At 39.7% G+C, this 17,931-nt stretch overlaps 1 protein-coding gene across 3 annotated transcripts in view; it reads right to left on the bottom strand.

Annotated features, from left to right (window-relative positions):
- The window catches only part of cbfa2t3 (CBFA2/RUNX1 partner transcriptional co-repressor 3), a 55,517-nt gene that overhangs the window by 33,720 nt on the left and 3,866 nt on the right, over positions 1–17,931 (bottom strand). The window contains exon 1 of one of the 3 annotated variants that reach the window (XM_057341386.1): positions 8,723–9,621. The exons of the other annotated variants lie outside the window; for them this stretch is intronic. The gene's annotated coding sequence lies outside the window, so the exon portion shown is untranslated. Of the gene's footprint in view, positions 1–8,722; positions 9,622–17,931 lie in introns of those variants that run through there. 3 annotated transcript variants of the gene reach the window in all.

Below are 17,931 nucleotides of genomic sequence, written 5' to 3'. Positions count from 1 at the left end.
CCGATCCGGGTCGTGCCAAGAACAACTCCCCAGCTCGGCCCATCTGGAGTGTGTTAGGACAGCGCTGGGCAACCGGTCGACCCGCAGACGCTCGTCTACCGTCATTTCTGCAGGAATACGGAGCGTGTGAGATTCGCAATAACACGTGCTGTATGTTTAGGTTGGTTTCACAGTTCAAGACCTCCATCCTACACACAGAGTCTACCCTGCTTGTTTTTTCCGTTTCGAGCAGTAACGGTTGAGTTTGTGGCGTGTGTGTTTATAGTGTGTCCCTGTTCTGAGCTCACACACCTGAACATCAATAACTGTCATATAGACGCGCACACACAGCCACGGCTTGAACACCTGGGGACGAGCACCGCAGGCATACAGCCGTCACCAACACATCTGTCAGCCCATGCTCAAAGAGAGAGAGAGAGAGAGTTAACAACAGTGGGGAAAGCTAGGACGCCCAAGAAAAAGAAAAGTCTAAAGAAGGGAGAGAAAGGCCGTATGGATTTCTATTGCGTTTTCTACATGTCCGATAAAATGCGTGCATCACTTGTTGCAGGCAAATTGACAGAGGTTTAAGCTTGAAACAAGAATAATAATAAATATATGTTATCACTTTACAATAAGGTGCTATTAGTTAACATTAGTAAATGCATTAGCGAACATTAGCTAACAATGAACAATTTAGCTTTTCAGCATTTATTAATCCTTGTCAATGTTAGTTCCTGTCAATACAGTTATTCATGTTAGTTCATGGTGTATTAAAGGCGGGGTAACCGATTTCCGAATTACGCTTTAGACAACTGAGTCGGGACGAGTACCAAAACAACCTTGTAGCCAATCAGCAGTAAGGTGCACAGTGCACAGGACGGACATTAGCCGAGCCGAGCGCTGACGAAAGCGAAAGATGGGGCTAGGGGTGTGTCTGTTTTGGTGATTTGAACATCAACAACGGCTCAGAGAAATCGGACACCCCACCTTTAACTAATGTTAACAGTGACGTTTGATTTTAATTTTGTAGTAGTAAATGCTGAAATTAACATGAATTAATATTAATTATACCATGGTCTGTTTGAATACTGGATTCTGATTGGCTGGAAAGTGTGCATTAAAACCCTCATTTGACATTGTCATATTCACCTGTTTGATCTAAAATTACACTGCAAACATCAATAAAAGCTTTAACTTGGCAAGTGACCATGGTATAAGCGAGATAATCCACAGCTAGCCGCGCGTTAAAGGGTTTTAATGCACTTCGCGGTTCGCGTCGGGTGGTTCTTTGCCTCCACGTCATGCATTAAAACCCTTACGGCTAGCTGTGGATTATCCCTTACTAAATGCTGTAGAAGTATTGTTCATTGTTAGTTCATGTTAGCTAATGCATTTATTAATTGTTAACAAATAGCACGTTATTGTAAAGTGTTACCAAATATATGATAACTTTTGCGAAATGGGTAAAAAAAGACCTTTGCCAAATTGGTTCATGATGTGAAACTAGAGCATGCGCTACACACGTACGAATTAAACCTTATTTAGATTCTGTCAGCTCACTTTTCGGGCAAAGAATAACTTCATCACGGAGCGATTGAATAGTCCTTCTAGCTCATCTTGCGTATTAGTTTAATAGCGGGTGAAAAAGAGCCAAACTGATCAATGACAGGAATCTGTTTGCTCTCCACACTTCCACAAACAAGCTCCCTGATCAAAACACCTGCAGCTTCACCCAACACCAATTAGCTCATCAAGCTTTTAATTACTCTGTTAATTGCATACAGGCAGTGCGAGGGGCGGCTGGGGAATTAGACACGGGAGCCCTCCGGAGGACCCGCCTTGACAATCCTAACAAACAATGAGGACGCGTGCCAAACACAACACACACACAGATCCACTGCTCAGAGGACTGGAAGAAAAACAAGAGAGGCTATAACGCCGCGCTTACCATCTGTTACTGCGCTAGCGGTGATGTCACATCCTGTCACATGGGTGACTGTTACCTGTTCAGGTGAGTTTTTTTTTATAATCTAGATTAGAATAGGTTTTTATAGATTGGATTGTATGTTGTGTTTTTATTTATGAGCATATTTATATATTCAGTATGTGTATATTATAAAGACACCCAACTGGCCCTCTTCTCTACATCCCTGACTATATCCTCTCTGTCTGTCTCTCTCTTTCTCTCGCCTTTATTTCCTCGGAGAAAACAGCAGAAGTGTTTGGCCGAGGAGGCGTATCCAGGAAATAGTGGCAGGCCCTGACTTCCTGTGTGACAGGTGCACGATGCCGGGCCTGACAGCTGCCGCCTCTCTCTCTCTCTCTCTCTCTCAGGCTATGGCCAGCTGCAGTACTGCTCTTGTTTGCTTTGGCTCTTGTCTCATTACAGCTAGAGCTGATTTATGGGGCACAAAAGACTGAAACCTGCCCACCACACCGCATGCACACAAGACACGCATGAATAATCCGAATGCATCCATCAATATACATATATATATGCTCTCTATATGTACTGAGTGTACAGTGATGGACAGATGATTTATATACCGTAGTAGTATTTAATAATGATCATATAGTGTAAAAACACTATGGCATTACAAGGGTGTAAAAGCTATAGATATGCTACAGGAAAATGGGATTATAATGAAACGTTTTCCCTGCTAGTAACATATTGATTTTGTTTTGGACAGCAGTATTACCATGGTACCATGGTCCAAAGTGACTTTTTTATGGTTTCCTCTTTTTTTCCGTCCCGCAGCGAGTCACAGAAACAAACCGCTGGACGACACTTAAGACCCTCTGCTCAACGTCTTATAGATTGATGTGTAATTGGTGCGGTAATGCTTTTAATAACAGGCCAATGCAATGTGTCTGCAAGACGATATTTTGAAAATTGTTGGTCCCCATTGACTTGCATTGGTTTTGTGTCCATTCAATACAAGTCAATGGGGACCAACGGTTTTTGGTTACCAACATTTTTCCAAATATCTTCTTTTTTGTTTTGCAGAAGAAATAAAATCACACAGGTTTGAAATGACAAGTTAATGTTGACAGAATTTTCATTTTGAAGGTGAACTATTCCTTTAAGGCACATTACACTTTGATTATTTAAATGAATATATCTGTATTTTTATTTTTTTCTCTCTTTATTGATAGTCTCCATACACATCTGCCCTTACACAAATTAAAAAACTACCGTAAAACTACGGTAATCCGCCAAAAAGCATGTTTACTCTTTGACTATCATAAAAACATGGTTAATTTTCTTAAGGGTGTTAATATAACCTCTTTTCATTTAAATCGAATTAATTTCGGCGCGCTTTAGTTAAAAGCAGTGACATAACACCGTGCAAACGGAATAAACAAACAATCTTACAGGATAAAAGTAAACGTGGGCCACGACACTTTCTTAAATAAGCACTTTGGATCGAAACACAACTAAAGACGGTTTCAAAGCAACAACAAAAACGTTACTGCGCATGCGTGCTTTTGTGGCCCAAACTTAACTTTCGGTACACATCCTCAAAGAACAGAGTCCCTGTAGATTATTTCTGAAAATTCAACAAATTGTTTATTTAATACAATTTTTATACAATACAATATAAATTCAGATGAATATAAATTGATTAAAATGTAAATAGTTATATTATTAGCCACTAACCAGACCAATAAACAAACGAAAGTTAACACTGGGCCGTGCAAGTTTATGCAGGATTTTTTAGCAACAACCCTCTTACATATTCCTCCATCCATCTGGAACGTCATTAAAAACCGTTTCAACCCATTCCATTCACATTAAAAGCGTTCTTGATGGAAATTGAACATCCTCAAGGTTGATACCTGGTTATGGAACAATCGCTTATCTGAAGACAGCCCTCTGTGTTAGATTAAGGTTTCCGCAAGAGACCGAAACTGCGCTCAAACCCATTTCAAGAATGACAGGATAGTCCGGTGCTCCGCTTCTGTTTCAACGAGATAACGGCCGCTTTCATTTGTGCAAATACGCCACATGGTACGTCTCCCGGCCGCGCGATCCAGACTCGCGCCCCCTCTCGATACTTTAACACCATTGTGTGGAGAATGTGAGGGCTTAATAACTGAACTTCATCTGTAGTTAGCAGAACTCAGAACTGTGATATCTAACTGGCTTAGAGCAAGAGAAAGAGAGGAACTGGCTTTATCAGAGGAAGAAGTAACGATATGAACTTGCACACAGTTTGATTAATAAACCCCTCCACCACCGCACCGCAGCTGGTCTCCAGTTTCTAAACCACACTTCTGCCGAGGACTTATCTCCCCTTTCTTATTGAGCAAGAGTTTTCATCCAAATGAAACCAGCCAATTCACAGCGGGGAGCTTTATAATGTCTCGTATTAGATTAGATCTGATCGTCGTTACAGAGAAACGACGAACCAGCGGCTTGAGTCGAGGTCATGATGCATAATACACACAACATTTTCTCAAAGTTTCTATTTATTGACTTGCTTTACACAATTTTCAGGAGTCAGACTGTTCATACTTGTATTGATCCAACGTGCCAAAGCGCCTCTGAGAAAGAATTAGCGATGAACAATTTTGAGTTTGCAATGTTGTGCGTCTGAGGTTTTTTAAAGGAAACTTTTATCTCTTTCATCATTTATTCACCCTCTTTATCAAACCTGTACGAGTTTCTTTCAAAAGAAGATATTTTGAAGAATGTTGCAACCGAACAACATCGACCCTCATTGACTTTCATTGTATTGACGCAAAACCACTACAAAATTTCTCTAAATATCTTCCGTTGTGTTCCACTGAACAAACACAGGTTTTGAATGACATGAGAGTAAATAACTGATGACAGAATGAGAACATATCGGAGTGGAGAAGAGCGAGTGTTTTTGATTGTAATGTGGTATATTTTCTCAAAGCGAACTCCCAGCTCCTGCAATGTGGTGTAAATGTGTTTTTTGGTTTCCCCAGATGTTTGGGATCTGGCCGGCTTCTCTGCTCTCTGACATTCCCATTCTCTCTCGAGAGAGACGGCATGTCGCAGTAATGTCAAACACATGTGCTCACCGCACCGCTGTGCTCTTTCCCACTGTTTGCTGGGATAAACAGGACCGAAACCATGACGATTGCCCCCTTGCCCGTCCCTGCAGCTTTTGCTCGCTGGCACTCCCGCCGGGAGCCCGGGGTTGCCACGGTAGGACGGCCCGGACGGGGTGTACAGTGGGATTTCTACACCCTGAGATGTACTGTACGCATTCTATATGTTCACTTAACTGGGCTGTGAGTCAAAGAGGAACACTTTCAGTTCTTACACGTTTGCAGCATGGTTCTTGAAAAAAGACCTTCTTTTCTTTCCTGTAACAGTGAGGGAAATGATCCAAAATCTTTTTCCCAGCCTGAGATTCATTCGTGCACACCAGGACATAAACAACACATAATGATTCCTCTGCCAGCTAATGTACAGATAATCAGTGGGGATCATCTCCTTTGAAGATGCACACGAATAAACAAACAGGTACTGCACAAACACCTCCGTTCTAAAGCTTGCACCCGTCCCCACCTGCTCAGGACTTATGTAATGGCTTATAGCATTAATGCATTAGGAATTACAATCGGTGCATGGCTGGAAAACAAAAACAACAACAATTACAACGAGAATCCCAAAGCGTGCTCTAAATGTGTTGAGTTGCATGAAATGACTTGGTTGTAGGAATAAATAACGAGCTCAATTCCAAGACAATTGTACAATTATCGATGGATTTGTATCTTTTATTTACAGTGTTAGGGATACTGTAGAGAATGGGAGTCGACATGACACAGGTCATGCATTACTGTGAGCTCATGCGCTAACAGCTTCACCACGGCTTCAACAACAACAAATGTGAGTATACAGATGCACAACCAATTTCACCACTTTGACAACAAAACACTCTCATGAGATCGGGGATATAGACTGGACTCGAACTTTCGTCTCTATGTACACTGCATGTCATGTGTCGCAACTAGTTTGGCAGGAAAGAAGCATTTGCATGTGTTTTCTAGTGGCTGGAGTAATGTATCAAATGATGGAGATAAGCATTATAACCTGGCGTACATCCAAACGCACCGTCTAGTTAAAGAGGCGATTCATGGCTCTCAAATGCTGTTGTGGAGTGATGCTGTGCAGTTTCGGTAAAGTTGCTGCGTCCTCCACGACCTACTGCACTTAGAACTGTAAGATGGGAAATGCACTGCGAATTGCATTTAACACTTGTTTTGCCGGCTTTACTGGATCTGCGCACTTTTTGAAATGAAACTAGTGCTAAAATAAAGATGCACGTGCAAATAAACATGGCTGTCGATACTATCTCAGTAAATTTCCACCAATGTCTTAAAACAATTTCACACTTGTAATGAAATTTTCTCAGTTTACATACTGTAGATGCAAAATTTTACAGTTTTAAAAAGATTTTTCAAAATTACAGAAAAAGACTGCACATTTACAAAAAAAATGTATTTTACGAAATGTCCATTTTTTAACGTTTTTTTTTTACAACGAGTCTGACGTTGGGCTACTGTAAGAACGATAAATTTAACCATACCTATATTAGCATAAACAGGAATGATAGCGTTCTGTTCATTCTAAGCTCGACATTTTAAACGTGCGCTTGCACTTTCAATTGAAACGAATTTTGATTGGCTCTCAATGTTTTATCGTTAATTCGCTCCAAATGTGATCACAACAATATCGTTCCTCTCTTTCGTTGTAGTTGTGGACTACGCTATTCTCTTACATTTACAACGTTTTTGAAACGTTGTCACTTTAAGTGTGAGTGGACGTCACTGTTTTACCACATATAACGTTTATAGGTGATTCTTTGGCTACCTGGCCAATCAGGTGGCTGTGCTTACTGATGACTACCTGACCCCACCCCCAGTTTACTCTTCCTCCTACCTCCCAACGCCCCCCCCCCCCCCCCCCCCGCTTGCACTCATCTCCCGCCCACCGCCATCTGCTCCTCGCGTTAATTACGAGACGGCAAATTTCACCTGCAACCGCACTCAAATTACAATAATTACCTCCAGCACACACCAAGTCCCCTCTTCCCACTGCAAGACACTGACACGGGGACACCATCTCTTAACCTCAAAGTGGGCGTCCGGTGCTAGTAAACTAAAGACACGTCACACAGCCATACAAACTGATGTTTGTCCATGCGACAAACTCGACTACATCATAGTGTAAGCAGATTTCTGCAGGTTTCCAAAACTAGATTCACAAATATTTCATATATCAATCTACATAATCTTTCATCACAATAGTGCATTTGGCCGACGCTTTTATCCGCAATGCTCTACTGACTGAGCTACAAGGAATACATTAATTTAACAAATGTTCACCTAATTATGCTTTTTTTGAGGTCAGTGTTACTGTACGTCATTGCAAATGATTGTTTTTTATTTTTGAAACTTCCCATTGAGCTTTATGTTCACACAGACTCCAAGATTCTGGTCGTCACAGAAGCTGCAAAAGCCATCCAGCATCTTCACATCTTCACATCAACACACTACCCAATGCCAAGCAGCATCTCCTCACGGCCATCTGTCTTAACCCCATATACTGACAACCTCCATATAAATCTACTCACAGCGCCATGAAAACAAATTGAATAACCACTCGGAGAGATTAATGATTGGCTTTCTCTTAGCAGAGGTGCTTTAGTGCATGCGGCAGGGACATGTGCCTGTAAAAGCTATATAGGGCTATCTGGTGGTAATGTTTGGGGATGGTCTGTGGTCACCGCGCGGTTTCACCTGTGGAGAATTATCGCTGTCTATTCATTCATAATTTAGCCGATCTTTACCAGGGTCAATTAAAAAAGTAAAGTGGTGGCCAGTAACATCACCATATGCTGATGGGGCTTTATTGAAGGACAGTTAAGTGATGGGGCAACAGAACAGTAATTGTGGTTTGATCTGCCAGTGCATTTATAAGTGAGAGGGCACATAGTGCTGTATTGAACCATTCATCATCATAAACCAGATTACATTTTAAATGCTATGATCATAGAAGATTTATCATATTTAAATGGACAAGTGCAGAGTTGATAAGATGCTTAAAGCTCTTTAGTGAGAACGAACCCATCCTGAAATGGTTTCTTTCTCACATATCATGTGGTTCATTTATATATCTTTATTTGGTCTTGTTTTAAAGTAAAAAAGATTTTGAGACTACCTTTGAAAATATTAAACAATTATTATTGAACAGACCAAAAGTACAGTATTGGATTTGATAATCTCTCAAAAGTTTAAATCCAAAGGTTTCAGTATTTAGATCAAGATTTGACAGGTAGATAAGAATTACTAACACATTTCAATATCATTAGTGTAGTAACTGTTAGAAATAAATAACTTAAGTCATATTTTTGTTTGTATATTAATATGCGTATGTCATTTCCTAATAAATCAATGCATTTTTACGATAATAACTTTAGGTCGTTATCGGGATGTTCGAAGTAAACTTGCTTGATTTATTTTTGTCTTAAAAACATGCTGAATTTATGTCTAGCATATCATTTAACATTAAAACGAAATAAATATGACTGTGTATATTTGCGTTGCTTATTTTTTCATCTCTATTATTGTTGGGCTCCATAACACCTGTCCTGCGTTAAATGCATCGTCCAAACAGTCCAGCATGCTTTTCTTTAGAAAACAAACATTGATATTAAACGAAAAAACGAAGTATTAAAAATAGTCCTGAAACACTTACTTTGTGAAGGTCGAAGTCAAACTGAAGTGTTTGCAGCCAAAAATAATCCACGCGCAAAATATCGCAGAAATCAACGGCGATTATTACGCCTCGATCCTCGTCGAAACGGCAACTTTCCAAAATGACTGAAAATCATAAATATGCCGTTTATCGAAGAGGTTTTGGGAGAGAAAACAGTCCTGAACTCCTTTGGATTGCACGCGATGTTGGTTTTACGTGGTAGTAAAAAAATGATGAGGTAATTCAATTTCAGGAAAATATATCTATCGCACGAAAAGCAAAAACAGCGGAGCTTTAGTATTAAAGTAGCGAGACTTTGGTATCACGTTCCTTTACAAATGTCTTCATAAAAATGCACTGAGAGGCGAAAAAGTTTGCTTCGATTTCACCCCCAAAAATCACAAAGTCCTTCCATTCGGATCGCGCGTTCTTGGTGCGTTTTATATTGCGTATTCCACAGTAGATGTCCAGGATTCCTCGTGTCGGATAAACAGATTTTTAATATCGTCACCAGTGCTTCGTTTACCAAGCAGAAGTGCAGTGGAAACCGTATTGTCTGTGGTAAATCCTTCAAAAAGTCCTCTTCTCCGCAAACGATTCGTTGACGGAGGGTTTCGGAGATCTTCGCGTTAATACTCCAGTAACTGTTCACCGCGAACTCCCCTCACATTGAACGCGCAAAACCGCTCCGTTAAAAACATTATTCGTATCTCCAGCTCACTGATGCTGTTTCTCTGTGCACCATCTCGCGTTTTGGTTTATCTTGTTGTTTTGTTGTCAGTGGTTTGGAAGCTGGTGTGCTGTCTAATGACCCTTCTGTCTGCGTTTAAAGCACCATCTGGAGAGGAGATGCGTGCTCCTGCGCTCCTAACCCCTCTCTCTCTCTCTCTCTCTCTCTCTCTCTCTCTCTCTCTCTCTCGCTCTCTCTCTCTCTCTCTCTCTCAACTGTGTGTGTGTGACAGCTTCTCAGACCCACGAGCTGACAGCCTGCCTCCCTCGCTGCTCCCTTCTGCTGTAGTCTCCTCAGATATCGACGATTCCTAATATAATTCATACCACACTTATAATAGACCTGCTATTAACATAATTAGGATGTGCACACATTTTTTTTGCAATTCTTAAGGGATCATAAGCACCGTCCCTGTCTCTGATAAAAATGTCAGATTTATTCTCAAGAGAGCCGTATTGATGGTCCGGCTTTGCCGGGGATGAGGCTCCTTAGAGCGCCCCCAGGGGCCGCTGTTTCCTCGCATCAGCTCCGAAGCGCAAAGTCTCGCATTCATCAGGCAATTGACAGCCAGGCATCTGGTACCCAAAGCCCGATCGAGGGTATTGAAATCAGATGGGAGATGTGATGTTTTTAAAACATAACTACCAAATGAGCATTTTATTCTACAGAAGCATTTTGTTGTGTTTCATTTTTACATCCTAAGAGCGAGCTTTTGGGAATATTGTCGTGTCCTAAAGGGTTTACTTCACACAAAAACGAACATTCTTTCGTAATTTTCTTGCCTTTCTTTCAGAACTCAAAAGAAGATATTTCGAAGAATGTTGGTAACCAAACAACTTCGCTCATTTTTATTTTTGGGTGGACTATCCCCATATCAAATCGCATAAATAGAGGCCCTAAAATCTTAAAATGCATTAATTTAATTGTATTACACAACCAAATGTCACAATGATGCGTAGAAATTACGAGCTTTATAGAAACAGCTAATTGAAGTAAAACTATTCTTTTTTTAATGACTTAGCAGGTCGCAGGGTGATTTTTGATGGGATAAAGATGTCCCCTTCATACAGGTGTGTCCCAGCAGAGTAAAAAAAACAGGTGAAATTCATCGCATCACATTAACACACATTTTCTTTTGGCAAAATGCTTTGAATGATATGTGCATTTGTGATATTTGTCTTGTAAATACAATTTGCGATCTAATGCACGTGTCCACATGCTTTATTGAGCCACTAAAACATGCTTAAAAAATAAAAAATATTTAAGTGAAATGCAAACAAACCCAACCATTGGTTTAAATAAATCTAGATGAGATGAATTACATTATTAAACTAACTAACAATATTTGACACCATGGGCCATGGGTTAAAACAACAACAACAGCCATTTGGTGATGACGTCACTGGAGGTGAGCCTGTGAGAAACTCGCATCTGCACGTCTTACCCGCCACTCGGAGATGTAGGGATGTAAAAGACGTGTGAACAAACATGGCAAGCTCTGTTCGGACCTTGGAGCGTGAATCGGCCGTGTAAAGTACACAGATGCAGCTGCCCTGTACCTTCTATTGTCTCACCATTAAAACAACGTGCTGTTCGAGAGCACAATCTTTACTGTTGTGTATGTCTGTGAATGAATTGATGTCGACTGGATTTCCAACTACAGTAGATCAAAACTCAGCCTTGCTCCCCTCCTCTCGTACACGTCGCACAAATCCTGCACAATTTCAGTCCTCTATACCCGTAATTCTTAATCCGTCATACTGATATGTGGTCAGCTCGGCTGTGGACATGCAATCTCTGCCCAGATATGTCAGGATTTTTCTACATTAACGCAAGTGTCAGTCTAAGCTCTTCTGGCAAGGGCAACCGTCTCCAGCTAATCGCGTGAAACGCCAGGATGCTATCAGTCTTGAAACACGGGACTGTTCTGAAGCACGAGGTCAGCGGTTTCAGAGACACAGATAATCAGACAACGGCTTGTTTTAAACCGTACAGAACAGTACAGCGAGGAGAGACTGAGGTGATGTTATGTGAGGGATGACCCGGGTTGAGAGGAGATGCTGAAGGGCTTTTGGTTGTTAGAGGTGAAGAAAACCAGCTCAGTTATTCGGGTGACAGCGAGGTTATCTCAGTGTTTAACACACACAAACCCAGAGGCTTGAAAAAGTTAGAAAGATGTCTCTTGCTTGTCAGGTGCTTTCTACGGAGAAAATGATGCCAATAGTCTCAGAAGAGATTTAACAAGGTATTTGCAAGACATTGAAGTCAGATATGCTGAAATATGTTAATTATTCAAAGATCTTTGAAGAATTTGAACAAAAATTAAATTCACATTTAACGACAGTGTTACAGTTTGTGTACACACACAAAAAAATGTTAATTTAACCCATGGTTGTGTAAAACAAGGACAAACCCAACAGTTTCAATTTGCTAAATGCTGGTTTGTTTCAACTCATGGTTGGGTCGTTTATTCATCCATTCAGTATTATAAAACAAAACTCAAATTGACATTTTCTAGGTTTTAAACCAACAGTTGTGTTTGTCCATATTGGATAGTTCACATAACATTTTCATAGAAATGTTTTATTAATTCATATTTCGTTGCTGTAATTCGAAAACCTTGGACGTCCATATTGACTGTTTATCAGGAAATAGAAAAACACTCTTCTATTTAAATGATTAAATACTGTGGGAAAAAAAAGTTTGTAAATTTCTTTGGTTTGTTGAACACAAAAGAAGATATTTTATAGGATATAGGAAAGCAAACAGGTTTGCGGCGCTTTTGACAAACATAAACATTTTTCTTACTATGGTAGTCAATGGGGGCAAGAACTGTTTGGTTACAAGGATTCGTCGAAATATCTTTCTCTGTGTTCATCAGAACAAAGAAATGTATACAGATTTGGAACAACTTGAGAGTGAGTAAATAAAGACAGAATTTTCATTTGGGGACAAACTGTTCCTTTAACATTTTGATTTGGTTATAAATGTTTCGTTGGTTGGATTCTGTTCAAACGTTTGCGCAGTGTTAAAAAACTGAAAGAGGAAGTTCATCTGGACCAGCGTCGTTCACGTCTTCCGAAGTGGTCTGTACCTGAATTCTTTACAGTATTTCTCAACAACGTGCTGTTCAACAGGCTGAGCTCCCGGCTGTCAGGCAGATAGATGACTGCTTGTCCTGCGTCTTGATGGAGTGTTTATGGCCCTCTTCCCTGCTGGGGAGTTATAGCCCTGCGTGTCTTACCACGCCAGGTCCCGCTCAGACCACACATGCTGCTTACACACTCCTGCTACTGTGTGTGTGAACCTCTCATTGACAATGAATGGATGTGTTGGGCCGATAAACTGTACTTCATGCTCGTAAACATTTATAGCTGTGTGTGTTCGATTTCACATGTGATGTGTCGGAATACGGTTTACAATGTAATGCAGGTCCTGTGTGCACTGCATGTTGTTTCAAACCTGTATGACTTTCTTTCCTGTGCAGAACACAAAAGAAGATATTTTGAAGAACGTTGGTAACCAAACAACATTGGATTTCCATTGCATGGACACTAAACCACCGGGACATTTCTCAAAATATCTTCTTTTGTGTTCCACAGAACAAAGAGTCATACCGTAGAGTCACTACCTACGAAACCTTGAATCTCCAAATTTGCAGTTTTCGGGAAAAACGATTTTACGATACTGTTCACTTTATTTAAACAATTCATTTTGTTTTAACACCATGGTTTTGTGTTCAAACACAATTGCATTGTGTTAAACGGACTAAAAACAGTAATGCTTTGGCTTAACTAAATGTTTACATTTTAAATTAACATTTTAAGTTGCTTTAATAAAAAAGCCAAGTACTTGGGGTATGCCATAGGTGTAACAAAACCAACTTCTGGCTAACTCCTAACAATAAGAGCTATATTTAGCTTATTTAGTGTGTGTTAAAAATAACAGCTATATCACAAAATATCTCACCTTAAACTAACTTAATTCAATTATGGACAGTGGTTCCACATAATGGAAACATGTTATCTCTACTTAAATGCTTTTAGTAGGATCAACTTAATTCATTCAAGTTATTTGGACATTATTTGGACATGGTTGTTTAAGTTTACTCAGTTCAGTTGAGTTCATCATACATTAAGTATTTGAGTAGAGACAACATATTTCTGTTGTGTGGAACCACTGTCCATAATTTAATTCAGTTAGTTTAAAGTATCATTTCTTTCAGCGTATTTTGATTACTAAATGAGTACATAATGTGTTTTCAAAGTTGACAAGCACTTTTAAAAACGTTTTATTTTTTAGATATTTGCGAAACCCAGTGACAAACGTAAAGGGTGACTAACAATAATGATTTGTGGCAAAAATCACGAAATATGGAGATGTAAGGTTTCAGAAGCAGCAGCGATATACAGGTTTTAAATGACATGGGTGAAAACAAATGATGACACAATTTTTGGGTGAACTTTCCCTTTAAATACAGTAAAACACTTAAGTCATCTGTTTGGGTTTGTGTTTCTGTCCGTACGGTTACAGCAAACGGCGCAAGAGCGATTCGGGATTCTTATCGCCACGACAACAATTTGATTGACAGCACGATGCTCTCACAAGGGTAAGCCGGTCGACAGCCTGTCAGTGTCAGCGCTTGACAGATCTTCCGAACTTCATTTAGGTCTTTGTTGATGTGACTACAGCACTGTGGTCCGCTCTCATCCCAACGATCGCCTTTCAAACCTCTCTATTATAAACTCCTATCTACACCACCCCTCGTGCGCTGACCTTCACCTAGTGGCATTAAAATGTCCTTGTCGGCCTTTCTCTCTTTCTCCATCTGATGGTGAAGAAGAGGAGAGATGCTCGTGTCTGATTGGGTTTATTGTGTCCATATGGAAATGACTGTCTGAAATGCAGCTCGAGAGAAAGCGAAGGGAAAAGGTTCGGGCCCGGAGATCTTTTTTTTTGTCGCTGGCACATTATAAATCCTTTCCTGTGGCTGCAGTCGCCATCCAGAGTGCTGGGAAGAGATAAGGCTGGGTGCTAGCGGACAGAAACACAGCTCTTTTGTTGGCTGTCTTTGTCCTCATCCGCTGAAGCTCTGGCATTCAGTGGCCCTGTTGAGTCACCCTTACAGGCTGCAGTAAATGAAAGTTATTTTAAGCGCCGCCGCTCGGAGAGGGAGTTTATCTAATGAGAAGGTGGCCACAGGCGGTGGAACAGGCAATGGAGTCGTACGATTTTACACGGAGAGGCGCGGGGCACGGCTTTTCTTCCTCGCTATCGCCGTCCTGAATCGCAGAGATTAAATAAGGTGGAGAAATGTGTGCGCGTGCAGAGCTTGCCGTTTCTCAACGGGGTGAGAGAACAGAAGTGCACGAGAGGATGTGAGACAGGACTGGAAGTAAGAGAGAGTAAGAGAGGGAGATAATGAAGCGCGTTTTGAAATGCAGCATAGCGCAACAGATTATTGCGCCATGCACTTGAGCATGCATCTAACAATCACATCTCCAGACTCTTTGCTGGAAAAGAAGGAGGCAGATGTGTGCAGTTTGAGTGGACCAAAAACCCACGGTAGTGGTGTCCGCAAGTCCCACAGTGAAGTCTGGTCTCGGGTGGTGTGATTATACAGTATATGATTGACAGCTGGCTGCACCAGCAACATCTGTCTTTCTGCATGAATGTAACGCGTATTGCGAGTGCAAAATAACATTTTATTTCAGTGGTTTTCTAATGCGCACGCTAAATTCAATTGCATTTCATTTCTGTAGCCCTTTTGCACAATGTGCATTTTGCACAAGCAGCTTTACAGACAAATCAGTTTAGCATACACAATAAATAAATATGTACAGTATATATATATAATAAATGTAAGAATAAAGAATATTTGCAAAAATAATAGAAATTATATGTCACGATATCTCAATCTCACGGCGCGATAATACCTCAGTGTAATACATGCGGTACAATATTTATAGCGATATTTAAAGTCCGAGTAAAGTGACGTGGAAATATGTGTTCTGAGTTTCTCACACAACAGAATGACATTCAATTTCTGTTTTGTCATTTCTATTTGATTTTTCATGTTAGTTGTGTTCTCCTGACACTCCTGGGATTAAGAAATTATTATTTTCATCCTATAACAGTGATTTAGCATTAAACCTTGGGTCTTGAGCCGTGAAAATCTTAAAGGGATAGTTCTCCCAAAAATGAATATTCATCATTTACTCACTCTCGGATTGTTCCAAACATAAATGTCTTTGTTCTGCTGAACACAGCGAAAGATATTTGGAAGAATGACAGCAACCAAAGGCTCCCATAGTATTTCTTTTCCCCACTACGGGAGTCAATGGGGTATGAGATCTGTTTGGTTACTGGCATTCTTCCAAATATCTTCCTTTGTGTTCAGCAGAACATAGAAATGCATTTGGATGAGTAAATGATGACAGAATTTTCACTTTTGGGTGAACTATCCCTTTAATTGTAAACATTCTCTTAAGTCTCTATTATTTCTCGATTCAAAATGTTTTATCTGCTTCAGGTGTTTCTTTTAAAATCCAACGAGAGAAAAATATGTATGTTGACATACAATAGGATGTAGTACTTTAAATAAATGTGGATGGAATAGTTCAGATAACTTGATGTTGCAAGTATTTGACTCTTCATAGCAGACTTTGATATTTTTGCAAATCTGAGCACAGTTCTTCTGAAACTGCGGGAGACACATTTGTGATTCTTGAGTTTTTTCCCTCTGTAACAAAACGAAGAGAGGCAGCAGACTTACAGTAAGCCAAATTTTCCGATCTCTCTCCGTTCAGTGCCACTGCTGTCTAGGAGAAACAACTGAAATATTAAAGCGACTGCATTTCCTACTTGTGACCTCTTCACACTTGCGATGGTGTGAAATCTAGAAATGGTTGTGTTTTCATTTGCACATCTGTGCGTGGATGTGCCCTCGCAGGTGTGCGTGTGCTGATAGTTAAACCCTGACTTTGGGTTTGTGTGTGTGTTCAGGCAGTTGGCAGGCTGGGACTGAAGATAGCAGGCAGAGGGGGTTGATGTGCAGTATCAAGTTGTGAACATCTGTTCTTCATAGAGACCACAACGCTGGTGTAGAGGAAATAGGGAGGATGACTGTTCTCTCTCTCTCTCTTTCTCTCTCTTGTTTTGTCTCCATTTCTCTTCCTCTTCTCCAGTCCAATAAATGCTGTGCAGCGTGCTTGCATATATACACATCTATATAGTATATTCTTTACAGTAAGTGCACTGTAAAACTTTGCTGTAGTTTTGCAGCTGGTTTGCCAGTAACTTACTGTAGATTTATTTTCCATTTTGTTTTAAACATAAACTAACCTAGTTCTTATATTTTCTTTCATTAAACAAGACTAAATATATTTAGGTTACTTTTCTTGTTATGTAAATGTATCGTAATTTACGAAGTTTTTTTGCAGTGTAATCCCAGTAATGAGACCACGAGACCATAATGAGTCTCTTCTTGCTCATTTTGAATATCAAAAGTTAAAGTTTTTTAATTCTGATTAAAGTAAAGTTTAATTTAAACAGTTAACAGTACTAATAGGAAAATGTTAAGTAGTTATCAAATTACAGTAAGTTACAGGCAAAACTGCTGCAGAATTTACAGCAAAGTTTTACAGCGTAAACTGTAAAATTACAGTGATTTAATTACTTTCCTATTAGTACTGTTTTCAATTTGAGTTCAACTTTACTTTAACCACAATTAAAACACTTTGACTTTTGAGATTCAAAATGAGCATGAAGACTCTGGTCTCATTACTGGCATTAGCACAGCAACACTTTCTTTAATTAGCAAATTACATTCTTCCTAAGCATTTTTGTCTTGTTTTCTAGTCAAAATATTTAAAACGTCTTAAGTCACGATACATTTACGTAACAAGAAAAGTGACCTAAGATATTTTGTCTTGTTTCATGAAAGAAAATATAAGAAATAGGTGAGGTGTTTAAAACAAAATTGTAAATTAAATCTACAGTAAGTTACTGGCAAACCTGCTGCAAAACTACAGCAACGTTTTTTACAGTGTGTTGTTGTAAGAAGTACAGTGTGGTGTCGTAATTTCACATTATTTTCTATGTTGTATTGCATGATGTTTTTATAACACTCAAAGGCTATTTAAAGAATACCATGGTATTACCATCATGATGTTTACGAACACATACTGGGTTTAAACTTGTGTTTGGGTGAGATCTGGACATTTTCTAGGTTAATATTAAACCAACAGTAGCATATTTTACCCAAACATGGGTTAACAAACTATTTATTACCGCGTGATACTTCTTTGTAGTTAACCCTAAGTAAGGTGAAACAACTCTATGTGTAGACAGTTCTCACAGGCATCTAATAATATAATTTATTATTTGATTTTACCTACTTTATAAAATACGTTTTGGTATTAAATGCAATATATAGCTGTTGCCAAAAGTGCCAAAATAGCTTTCCTGTAGCTTAGTG

Source organism: Triplophysa rosa, linkage group LG1, assembly GCF_024868665.1.
Source record: "Triplophysa rosa linkage group LG1, Trosa_1v2, whole genome shotgun sequence".
Lineage (NCBI taxonomy): Eukaryota > Metazoa > Chordata > Actinopteri > Cypriniformes > Nemacheilidae > Triplophysa > Triplophysa rosa.
The sequence above is the reverse complement of the archived record's forward strand: the minus strand, read 5'-3'. Positions and strand labels throughout refer to the sequence as shown.